This window comes from Phycodurus eques, chromosome 1, assembly GCF_024500275.1.
Source record: "Phycodurus eques isolate BA_2022a chromosome 1, UOR_Pequ_1.1, whole genome shotgun sequence".
Classification (NCBI taxonomy): domain Eukaryota; kingdom Metazoa; phylum Chordata; class Actinopteri; order Syngnathiformes; family Syngnathidae; genus Phycodurus; species Phycodurus eques.
This window is the reverse complement of record NC_084525.1, coordinates 18,248,005-18,261,188: the sequence shown is the minus strand read 5'-3', so window position 1 is coordinate 18,261,188 and position 13,184 is coordinate 18,248,005. Positions and strand designations below refer to the sequence as shown.

At 38.5% G+C, this 13,184-nt stretch overlaps 1 protein-coding gene across 1 annotated transcript in view; it reads left to right on the top strand.

Annotated features, from left to right (window-relative positions):
* pex14 (peroxisomal biogenesis factor 14) overlaps positions 1-13,184 on the top strand; it is a 94,111-nt gene that overhangs the window by 16,978 nt on the left and 63,949 nt on the right. The window lies entirely within an intron of this gene.

Genomic DNA, 13,184 nt, shown 5'->3' with positions numbered 1-13,184 from the left:
TTTTTTTTAAATTTCTATTTTTTTTAGTATATATTTTTTTTGTAGGTTCTCTTTGCATTCTGTGACAGTTACATTTTGGATAGGGAAGTCCTCGAGTTACGACGTACTCGACCTACGACGTTTCAACTTTACGACGCCCGTGCCTCGTCCGCCATTTTGTCCCAGCACCATAGTGTTTCTGCTTAGCTAGTGCATAGTGCTTGTCTGTGTTTGTGTCTTTTTCACACTCTCAGCAGTAATGGTAAGTATAGCATCTTATTTTTTTATTTTAATGTATTTTAGTTTCTTTATACGAAGTGTTAACCTTTCCCGCTACGATCACCTGACCGTGGTCGGGAGACGCAGGGGTTAACTCCCTTCTCTCGTTGCACAGCTGAGCTGGGTGGCGGCAACAATAAAGGCACGAAGCACCGGTTTGCTGCTTTAATGGCTTTATTAGCTCCTCTGCACATTCAACGTCAACGGGTCCTCCGCTAATCGCTACTCTTCCCCGGTCGCCGTCACTACACTTGCTACTGTACACACTCGCACCGGCACGCACTCCTTCCTCCTTCACAGTCCTGCGCAGTCTCATCTCACTCACACATCGACGCACACGCCCACACACACTGAGCTTGCTGTCACAATCACGTGGGACAATACCCTTAACAGAAGTATTTCGCCGTAAATTTAGACTTTAACGGTGAAATCCGACTTACGCGGAAATTCGTATTACGTTGCCACCGTAGGAACGGAACTCGTTCGTAAATCGATGACTTCCTGTATACTGTCTAGAGCAGGGGTCCCCAAAGTTTTTCCTGTGAGGGCCACATAACATTTCCCTACTCTTATGGCATTTAAAGATCTTAAGAATACACGGACACAATTAACAACACTGCCATATTCTATTTATTAAGAATGTTTCAAATTTGAATTTTTTATTTGTTGTTTTTGTTATTTTATTTATTTTATTTTTTGCATTTTATCGATCAGAATGGGTAGAATCTTAAATAGTAAGTTGGTTATGTTTGGGAGGGGACTAATTTCAGTTACACACCTTTTGGGCTGAGCTATTTAAAAAAAATCAAAGTTGTCTTTTAAAAAAGGTCCTAAAAAGTAAGAAGTACTCTTTTTTTATAATTAGATTTCTCTTTAGAAATACTCAACTTTTCCTCTTTTCTCCAGTCATCCGTATTTATCACTCTTGTCCTACTATGCTGCACAACTTAAAAATTGGGTCTGAACTTCTGAGAAAAGATGTATTGTGCTATGTGTCATGTATAAACAAAATGTTACACTTTTGTCTTTATGCAGTTTTACAACCATGAGATCATCAGTGTGCAGCCTGACTGGTTCTGATAGGTTGAAATGAAGAATGATTTGATGTGACGAGCTGTCGTGTCTGTGCACGCTAGCGGGGCTTAAATAGAAGAAAGAGAACTTCTAATTTTGTGAGCCTGATGATTGTTACTTTCCTATGATGTCAGTACCGCACTCCTATAATGTTCTTCCTATTCCTGTAGGTCAGATCCTCACAAATAGCTGGAGACCTCCAGTGTAGTAGTTTACCAACATTTTTCTTGAATCTGTACTCTTTGTCTTCTGCCACCTCTGATGGTGATTGTGATTCTTACTTTTCTGCCGCTGTAGCTATGCCATTGTTTTGGTGCGTCTAAATGTTTCTGACAGGTCTATGCCAAAGACAAGCCACAAGGGTACGGCCATGCTTTCCTCACCCCTTGGAAATACATGTACCACCTTTAACCAGTAGATGGGGATGTTAATCCTCTCTGGATCCACTCTGGCCTCAGCACACATCTTGTGACACTATCCTCCCCTGCTCCATCCATGGATCCTCAGAGAGGAAAGGGAGCTCTCACCCATGTGCAGAGGGTCATGCCACCAATTCCTGCCCCCACATCCCCCTTTTTGAAGACCATGAAATTGGTGATCCAGGACACACGATTAGCGCGCTCGGCCTATTGACTGGCGAGGGGGTTGACGTGTGATTATAATGTCACGGGAATGTCACAATCTGTCTGGTTGTCTTTGTGAGCACTATGTTGTAGGGTTGGCACAGTGTACCCAAGAAATAATAATTTGATCAATAAAAGGGACACTTCTCTCTTCTGTCACTGGCCTCTCTATTATAGTTTTATTAGTCAATTTGGCAGGCAGCAGGATGGCACACACAAGCCAACTTCAGTGTTCGTCTGTTTGTGTGGTTAGAAGATAGGCTTGTCACAGTAAGTTGCCTGTGACAAAGGCCTCTGTCCTCCCGACACCACAACACAACTTCTGTGGTGTGCCTGTTGGACACAAGCTTCTCCATGTTTGCTGCTGGTGCCGCTTAAATTTTGCCTCAATCAACTAATTGAATGTGAAAGCCCGCTGGGCCTTGACAATATGAAGGACAACGCACGGTGCAAGGTCTGTCTTAAGCAAAGCATTTGTGATTTTATCTGGCTGCTTTACCACCTAATTTTCAAGTAATCAGACCTGATCAAATCAAAATATTTGTGACTGCTTAAAAAAACAAAACAAAAACAAAAAAAAGTACACATTTTTCACTATGCCGGCCAGCATGATCATTCCGGTGAAAGCATTTTTTTACTTTACCTTCGAACTTCCAGTCATTAAACCTGATCAAATACTTAAAAATAGTTTTTTTTGTAGATGTACATGATTTACCAAGTATTACTAACTTTGAGTGTGTGTTTTGAAATTGAAAAATGTATTCCATCAGGTTAAATAAATATTTGTTTAAGGAGTTAATCAACTTTGTTTTGATCACTGTTCTGCAAAGCTTCCCTCATGTAGCGCATGTGTGCACATAATAAACAGAACAAAAATCATTTGACTATAGATCTCAAAAGTTTTGTTAATGCATTCTGACTTTGTATAGGTTTTTCATCTGTTGTGCATGTGTGTGCTAAAGCTGTATTTAGAGTACATTCCACTGATCTAAAGTTACAGTGGTATGTCTGTTCCCTTTGCTGATGAGCACATTCTGTTTGTCACAGAATTTCATCATTGACTATTTTGGGGGGAGAAAAAGAAAATGGAAAGCTTCAAATTACAGGAAAGAGACACTGCATTAAAGAACAAAAGAGATCGATGGTACAGTACATTAAATTTTATGAGAATGAAAAAAATGAACTAATTATAATTGATTACTCTTTGTAAATGTGTTTTTGAATTAAATTATTGTATGAAAACATTTTGACCAATTGAGGAGCTGAGGAAGTATCCATTACTGGATTGCAGCTGAGAAGAGGCTGGAATGTTTTGTGGTGGCTAAGTAGTTTGTTGTGCTCCACAGCAACTCCCCTCTCGCACCCCCGACTGTTAAAGTGCCATGGGTTAATCTCTTTTGATCCTCATATCTCAGAGCAGCACCAGACTCATGGTTTGGGCCATTTACCGAATTAAAAGGAATTTGTGATCTATTGAAGCATTTTTGTCCAAATCTTATGAAGTCTTCCTTCTTTATCCATCGAGCCTCTGAGCCACACTGGGGGCATCCTTATCTAAACATTCATGTCTCTCACTAGTTTAGAGAGCGCATACCTAACACAATGTGCCCAAATTGCAGTTGCATACTAAAGAATGTCAAGGCCTAGTTACACACGACTGTTCTGAGACAGAGACAAATTTTGCCACCTTGGCTTTTCAGTACATCAGTGTTTTTGTGAGTAAAAACCTAAAAAAAATGTAAAACGCCAGGCTTTTTGTTCCTTTGTTAAATGTTCACACTTCAGGTGTTGATAACCAAAAATTTATTTTGTTCATATCTGATATTTGTGTATCTGGTTGTTCACACTGCGATTGGCTGAGGTCCAGTCCACCGTGTACTCTGCTTCTCACCCAAAGTCAGCTGAGATAGGCTCCGGCACACCTGTGACCCAATGAAGAAAAACAATATAGAAAATTGATGGCTGGGTGGTTATTCACATTACTTTTCAAATGTGACTGATCTATGGCCTCAAAGACAATGCCTTGAAAAGGTGCTATATAAATTGCATGCATTATTATTATTATTATTATTATTATTATTATTGTTATTATGGCGGCGGCGGCATGGTGGACAACTGGTTAGAACATCTGCCTCACAGTACTGATGACCAGGGTTCAAATCTGGCCTCGCTTGTGTGGTGTGGAGTTTGCATGTTCTTCCTGTGCCTGCTTGGGTTTTCTCCAGGTAATCCGGTTTCCTCCCACATCCCAAAAACATGCGTGGTAGGTTAATTGAAGACTCTAAATTGCCCCTAGGTGCGAATGTGAGTGCGACTGTTTTTTTGTTTATTTATATGTGCCCTGCGATTGGCTGGCGATCAGTCCAAGGTGTACCCTGCATCTCACCCACAGTTAGCTGGGATAGGCTCCAGCATACACGCGACCCTTGTGAGGATAAGCGGTGTAGAAAATGGATGGACTGGACTATTAAGATCGGTTTCATCTGCTCCGTCTAGCATCACGCAAAATGACCCCATTTTTCTAAAGATTACTCAACATGCTGAATATTTTGCTGAATAACGTCAATAGTATTATTCAAGCAAATTCCTCCATGTCAATACATGAGTTCAAAGTGGACTGATGGTCTCATGCCTATCTTAATTAATGTTACTTCATGCTCATTCTTTGGTTGCAACTACAAGTATGGCTGGGATAAAAAAATCTACTGACTTGGATAAGTCTACTTCAGAAGTAGATCGACACTAGACTTTACACCGATCAGATCGGCTTGATCGTATCGGCTTTGTCATAATTCGCCGATTATTGATCTGCTCTGCAAAAGACATTTAGTCCGCGTCTCCGTTGTATACAGTATATTTGAATCCAAAAGAGTTTATTTTTAGCCTTGTCACGTGTCTTTTGACGTTATTTAGGTAGGTTGAGGTATGTTCACGTACTTTTAATACGATATGGCTCACAAGCAGCCAACAAAACGTTATGTAGCCTAGCGAAGCTAGTGCTAGCACTAATGGTTGTACAACCCTAATTCCAATGAAGTTGGGACGTTGTGTTAAACATAAATAAAAACAGAATTTAATTGAATACACTACAAAGACAAGATATTTAATGTTCAAACTGATAAACTTGATTATTTTTAGCAAATAATCATTAACTTCTAATTTTATGGCTGCAACACTTTCCCAAAAAGCTGGGACAGGGTCATGTTTACCACTGTGTTACATCACCTTTTCTTTTCACAACATTCGTTTGGGAACTGAGGACACTAATTGTTGAAGCTTTGTAGGTGGAATTCTTTCCCATTCTTGCTTGATGTACAGCTTCAGCTGTTCAACAGTCCGGGGTCTCCGTTGTCGTATTTTACGCTTGATAATGCGCCACAGATTTTCAATTGGAGACGGGTCTGGACTGCAGGCAGTCCAGTCAAGTACCCACACTCTTTTACTACAAAGCCACGCTGTTGTAACACGTGCAGAATGTGGTTTGGCATTGTCTTGCTGAAATAAGCATGAGCGTCCATGAAAAAGACGTTGCTTGGATGGCAGCATATGTTTCTCCAAAACCTGTATTTACCTTTCAGCATTAATGGTGCCTTCACAGATGTGTAAGTTACCCATGCCATTGGCACTAACAGCCCCATACCATCACAGGATGCTGGCTTTTGAACTTTGCGTCCATAACAGTTTGGATGGTTCTTTTCCTCTTTGGCCCGGAGGACACGACGTCCACAATTTCCAATAACAATTTGAAATGTGGACTCGTCAGACCACAGAACACTTTTCCACTTTGCGTCAGTCCATCTTAGATGAGCTCGGGCCCAGAGAAGCCGGCGGCGTTTCTGGGTGTTGTTGATAAATGGCTTTAGCTTTGCGTAGTAGAGTTTAAAGTTTCACTTATGGATGTAGCCCCGAACGGTATTTACTGACATTGGTTTTCTGAAGTGTTCTTGAGCCCATGCCGTGATATCCTTTACACATTGATGTCGGTTTTTGATGTAGTGCCGCCTGAAGGATCGAAGGTCACGGGCATTCAATGTTGGTTTTCGGCCCTGCCGCTTACATGCATTGATTTCTCCAGATTCTCTGAACCTTTTGTTGATATTATAGACTGTAGATGATGAAATCCCTAAATTCCTTGCAATTGTACGTTGAGCAACATTGTCCTTAAACTGTTCGACTATTTTCTCACGCACTTGTTCACAAAGAGGTGAACCTCGCCCCATCTTTGCTTGTGAATGACTGAGCAATTCAGGGAAGCTCATTTTATACCCAATCATGGCACCCATCTGTTCCCAATTAGCCTGTTCACCTGTGGGATGTTCCAAACAGGTGTTTGATGAGCATTCCGCAACTTTCTCAGTCTTTTTTACCACCTATCTCAGCTTTTTTGGAATGTGTTGCAGCCATAAAATTGTAAGTTAATGATTATTTGCTAAAAATAATAAAGTTTATCAGTTTGAACATTAAATATCTTGTCTTTGTACTGTATTCAATTAAATGTAGGTTGAACATGATTTGCAAATCATTGTATTCTGTTTTTATTTATGTTTAACACAACGTCCCAACTTCATTGGAATTGGGATTGTACATAAACATGCCGGCCGTTATGTTGAATCATGCTTTAAAGCTTCGGTGTGTGTGAAGTAATTTAATTACAATAAAGTAATTTAATTACAGTAAGTTAGTACGCATTATTTCTGTCATGTTGTAATGTTGGTTTGACCTGACTGATTAGAATACATGACCTGACTAGAGAATATTTTTGAGGATACTCAGTATACAGTACACAACTATATACATTAAATGAACAAGTCATTTAAATAAATATTGATCCATCTTGTGATTGGATCGTTTTTTTTTTTTTTTTTTTTTTTTTTTTAACTCACTGATTGGTGATCGGCCCCAAAAATCCTGATCGTGGAAAGCCTGTCGACACAAACTGTATTTCAGCCTTAAAGCTTCGCCGGTGCCATACAAGCCACCTTCCACACAGACATATCCACATATACCTCCATACTGCTGTGTACTGACACACAAGCCGAGTGTATTCTCACTAAGCCTTGTTGCATGCACTGATGAAGCCTTCTCGGATGAGAGGCGAAACGTCTTCTAAGACAAACAGAAGAGTCCAGTTGCGATAGATTCAATGCCCTGTGAATGAAATGACCTGGATGAATGAGAATATTCACAGGCAAGAGGTCATGTACTTTAGTCATCAATTCTTTTTTCGTGAATTTATTTGTTATGGAGGATTTTATAGATGTTTGAAGTGCTCATTCCATGTTTTTTGTTTATAAAATTCCACCAAGATGGCGGCCACTTGTCACGTTGCTACTACAAGTACAGAGTGTTGCTAGAAAGCAATGGGATTAAAATAATAATTTAAGATTGATAAAAGTTAAGAAAGATTGGTTTACTAGTTTGAGCTAATGCTTTGTTGCCAGCTGAACTGAGGTATCCTCTTGAGGTATCCTGAAGTCTTGGGCAATATGCTGACATTTTGCATGACACTTCAAATTTCTTCAAATTTCTTCAAATTTTAAATGCTCCCCAAATTAGGTTTTGAAGAAGAAAAAAAAAATGCCTGTAACTTACATAAAATACACCATTCACCTTTTTTTTTTTTTTTTTTCCTCTCTTACAATCAAGGTTGTAAGATAACTTGACTCAGGAAACCAAATCATTATGCATAGGTACATTTGAAAGAAAAACTTTTCTTTTATTATAATAAATACTGTATCACCTTTCTCATTTCTAGGGAGTGGCCTTCAGTATGATATATTCAGATCTATTATCTCTTTTTTTTGTTTGTTTGTTTGTTTTTGTTTGACTGTTTCATAGTCCTTGGTGAATCAACTCTACCTTACTCCTTTGTTTTTCTTACCACCCACTTTCCATGTTTGTGATGATAGAGTGCTGATTGGCAAATTAAGGCCGGACTCTCCTGTGTGGAGTTTGCATGTTCTCCCTGTGCCTGCGTGTGTTTTCTCCGGGTACTCTGGTTTCCCCCCACATTCCCAAAACATGCGTGGTAGGTTAATTGAAGACACTGAATTCCCCATAGGTGTGAGTGTGAATTGTTTGTCTGTATCTGGCCAGTTCAGGGTGTACCCCGCCTCGCGCCCAGTTTTAGCTGAGATAGGCACCAGCAAGCCCGCGACCCTAGTGAGGATAAGTGGTACGGAAAATGGATGGATGGATGGAAAGTTTGGCCACTATATGCAATCTGAAGGGAGGGTACAAAACTCAAATTTCCATTTGGCTCCCCTTTCAAAAATTGCATCATCCCTGTTTGATATCTTGACTGCAGCCTTCCTGGCCTGGGGCTTTGACACTGATACACTGTTCTATGTTATTTTTAAACCTAAATGTCAATTGGGTTTTCCATTGTGTGTTTCATGTATTGAAATGTTGACTTCGACCTTTTAAATTTCAAACGTTGGGCATCATTCAATAAAAATTGACCACATTCTAAGCGCACAGGACACACAAATTCCACCAAGGTTATTTAGCCCTTTTGCTTTCCAGCACTGTTAAAAAGTATATAGTTAAACTGTTTTTCAGGAACTGCAGAGTTTTGGTAAGTTTTACCTGTTTTCTCCCAAATTATATACTGTAGATGCAGGTGCTGAATATTACACAGTCTTTGTAAATTGTTTTTAGTTTTAGTCCCAAAAAGAGCAGTACTCAAAGTGAAACTAAGGTTTTTATTTTTTAATACACTGTTAATGTTGAAATAGTTCAACAATAGTCGCACTGTTGGCGTAACATATAGTGTCCAAGTGGAGTGTGCACCTCGCTTCCTGATATCTAACAGAGTCAATAATTCTCTATAGCTGCTCCCATGAGGCATTGGTTCCCCTGCTAAAGGTCATATTAAGGTGGGAACAATGTCACAATTAGAGGGGCAGTCAAAGCCCCTCTTTTAAAAAGATTAAAAAAGCACTGTCGGCCAAATCAACCAGTGAGGCGAGTAAAGGAAATACAATAATTTAATTAAAACTTAATTTCTTTTTAGCTGTGCTCTTGTATCAGGAAAGCATTTGGTTTAGTCATACAAGAAGACAGCTTATGATGAAAGCATCAAATTAATAAAGAGCTTCATTTTTCGCTGTCTCTCACATTCTCTTGCTTTTGGTCATCCTAATTTGTGTTTAGGGGTGGAAATGTGATACTATTCTAACACAATTTTTGTCCATGTCTATCAGTCTATTATCATATAAGGGGCACTTTTCCACAAATGTACAGGCCAGGGCAATTGGGAATTAATTGATTCACACTGAGACCGAATCCTATACCTGCTAATGATTTCCTTTTAGCCCCCTCCATTGCACCTCCCACCTAAACTCGACTTACATCATGTCCTCCGAATAAAGAAAAGTATATTTGTAGAGTAGCTCTCACAAATTAATGAAAATTATTATATATGACTTCCTTAAAATGCTGCTCTAAAATGTGTAATTATGCAAAAGGTTGGTGTTTGTATATTGCAAATTGCAATGCTTAAATTGGTGAAATACAATTTTATTCAGGGTATGTTGCACTGTAAAAGGCAAAATACAATTAGATTCAGTCAAATCATCCAAATAACTTCATACTGACTAGTCTGTCATCACTATTCTATTTCAATTTGAGATTCATGCTTTTTTCACAGTGATTGTATTTCTGTAACTGTAACCCTAAAATAAATTTGTGTGTTTTATAGTTAAATGCGTTTACTGGGTATAGCTAAAATATGAGGTGTGTCACAAAGGTTCCAGGACTTGTCTAAAAACAAACAAACAAACAAACAAACAAAAAAAACATTAAAACCCAAACTGCAAGTTTTCCCCATCAGTGTGGCTTCGGCCTGTGATTCTGTTGTCACTATGGGACCTTTATTTTCCTATTATTGCTAAGTTGTAACCCACTTTTACGGAAGTAAAGAACCATCAAGAAAAAACAAACAGCCTTTGAAAACATATTTTTAACTGAGGTTGCATGAAAATGTGACAGAAAATGCTGATAAAAAGGGTGTTGGACTGCAAGAGGATTACTTCAAAGGGGAGAAATGTAGTTATAATTTGAAAGTTATCTTTTGTGAGACCAGACCTGGAAAGTGTTTGACAAACCTTGTACACAACTGCTTACATGGATTCCCCCGCCATGTGGTCTGAGCATAAATATATTTTATTGTCATTTAACACAAATAAACACATCACATTAGTAGTTTTGTGAAGTGTCGCGTAAGTCTTGTCCGATTCAAACTCAATAACATAGCTGTAATCCTGTTCACTCATCAGCTTCACTCACAGTAAGTGTGTTGGTTAATGGTCTCTGCTCCTCGGATTGAGTTTTTGCCTCTTTTTCAGGTTCACCTCACACTTTAATGGATATCTAGTTTGTAATGATTATTTCTTTCAACATGGAGCACTTTGGTGCATAAACAAGTAAAGCTTAACAAAAAAAAAAAGAACAAAAAATATATATTGTTAAAATACAATTAAAAAAACAAATACTGTTTTCATTATCAGTGGAAATTTTAATAATTGTATTCTTATGTTTGTCTGTCTATCCGAATCTATAGTATATTGTTATCCAGCCCAGTTTGCTACCCATCTATAAGTCAATAACAAGACTAGACTCAAATCTGTGCAATGTAGTTATAATTGGGATGTCTGGGTGGAACTTGTTTAAAGCTTTTATGTCATCTGCTAAGAAGTGCACTTTTCCTTTCCCTAAAGATCTACCGCTAACCAAATGGACATGTGCCTTATTAGTTTGCCGCTGAGCTACCCATGGTCCTTCCAAAAATTTTGTGCTTATGACTGTTAATATTAACATGACCACAAATGTTATTAATAATATTGCATTGCTGCGGTGAGGCGATTTAAAAAAGATTTGCCTATTCAGCATTTTCTTTCTCTATTAGGTCATTCACTCCATATAGTGTCTGTGTCACTCTAATATACATTTTAGAAGATTGTTTTACTTGCTTGAATGGCTTTGTTTTGCCATCTGAGCTGTATTTCTGGAGGTGTTTTGCCTTTATCTTTTGGCCCACATTAAGGTGGGGTATTGGGTTTTAGTATTGTCCTTTATCTGCTTGTGAATGAAGGGTTTGGGCGACATGCTATATTCCCTAGGGGACCTAAAAAGTCTTAAATTTCATTTTTCTAAATTAAGTCTTTAATTATCCATAAAGGTGACAATCATTCAATCTGTCGTTCAAAGGTCACAAACACAATAAACCAGAAAATAATTTGAAAAATTTGTAATTAGTGTGGAGTCAGTATAGAAATGTTTGATATGCTGGTAATATAGAAATATAGTTAAAAATAATTGGCGATGAAAGATTCCATTCTGGACACTCCTAATTATGGATTTTCTTTTCACGAAACCTTGCTTTTTTTTCATGGGTAAATATCTCCCATGGTGCAACAAGTCCAATTTTCAAAAGGTTATTGATGATTTAAAATTTTAGGCAGCCGCGCTTCTGCCTCCGCTCACTCCGTAGGGCTTGCTGGATAGCATTCCGAGGCTAGTAAATGCTTAAGTAGAGTCAGTGATAAAATACATAGTAAATAAATCGTAAGTGCTATTGACTATTTTTGGCGTTGAAGGTGAATAACTTTGGTCAGTTTATGTGTGCCCTGCGATTGGCTGGCGACCAGTTCAGGGTGTACCCCGCGTCTTGCTCGAAGATAGCTGGGATAGGCTCCAGCACTCCCGCGACCCGAGTAAGGATAAGCGGTACAGAAAATGGATGGATGGATATCCTGAACTGTCGTTAGCCGATCCAGCTGACTAGCTGCGCTTTCGCATCCGCTGACAGCACCTCAGCTAGCTCCTCTGTTGGCTTGTACTGTTAAGCGAGTTCGTGGCTTCGTAGGCCGCTGGTTCTTAGCCACATAGCGCTCCGAGGCTAGTAAACACTCCTGATTAGTCATAACTATGAACCCAAACTCACTGAATGATCGTACAGTACTTCAAGCAAGTGCTGGCTATCATATACTGATTTGCTGTGGATATATTTTTTCTATTTTTCACGATTGGTGAAAAATTAGGGTTAAAATATCTGTAACTGTCACAATCTAATGCAGCCATGTGCAGTACGCTGATTTCATGGCAGTCCAATGCAAATGTAATCCAAACAACAATAATCCTTAATCTTGGATAGGAAAAATTATATCAATGATAACTTTTACTTATGAAGAACAACTTTACTCAATAATAAAATCAAATCAGCAGTGAACTTGCAGGCCAAACTTCACCAATTGATGTTAAAATATTATAGCATTATACTTTGGACAACTAACAAACTAATTGTGTATCTTAAATATGAAAACTAGAAATACATTGACAAAAGAACACCCATCCTTTTGATATGTATGAACTTGTACATCGGTCTTATCCCGACTGAAATTCTGTAGTAACAGTCAGACAGTCACACTAATTTCTGCTGTTTTCGGTTTACTAAATTACCGTCATATGACATTTTGGGGTTGCAAACAAGCATGCAATGAACTACAATAAGGTAGGCTAAGTTACCACCATGTTAACAGTTTTTCATTTGATTGCTTCATATTCCTACAAATGTTTACTTTAATTATGACTTAACTGCTGCTTTAGCGTAGGTTAGTGATAGATGTTGGCTCTCAGTTACAACCCCCTGTATAATGCATTTTTTCCTGAAGGGGGAAAAAAGATGTCTATTTGAGATTAAGTAATTATTTGTTCTATTGGGCAAACCCCTTCAATTAATTAGGAAATCTAGTAGAGTGGAGGCTACTATTTGAGGGAATACACCATTATAACCCTCAGTATATAGGGGGTCTGGTCATTTCTATATCCCTTATGTTACCCTTATGTACATCAAAACCACTTCATTGTTTCAACGTTAGTATTTATTTATTCACCAAACAATTTTCAGTAGCAAATTTGGTCAATTTTGATAGACGTAGTAGTATTACTTGGGACAAGCTGAAAGAATCCCCATTGAATGCCTGAATATATTTTATGTACCTGCTTAGAATAAACTATACTTAATTTGGTTTCACTTTAATTGCAATCTGCACACACTAATGAAAAGTCAGATGCACTTTAATAAGATCCATGAATTTGCGATGTTGTGATAGCCTTGTGTATGTTTGTCACAGTAATAAAGCTTGTTACACAACGCCCTTCCTCAACTCCCACTGGACGTTTAAACGGTCATACTTTTGGTTTGAAATGGGTGCACAGTATATGCAG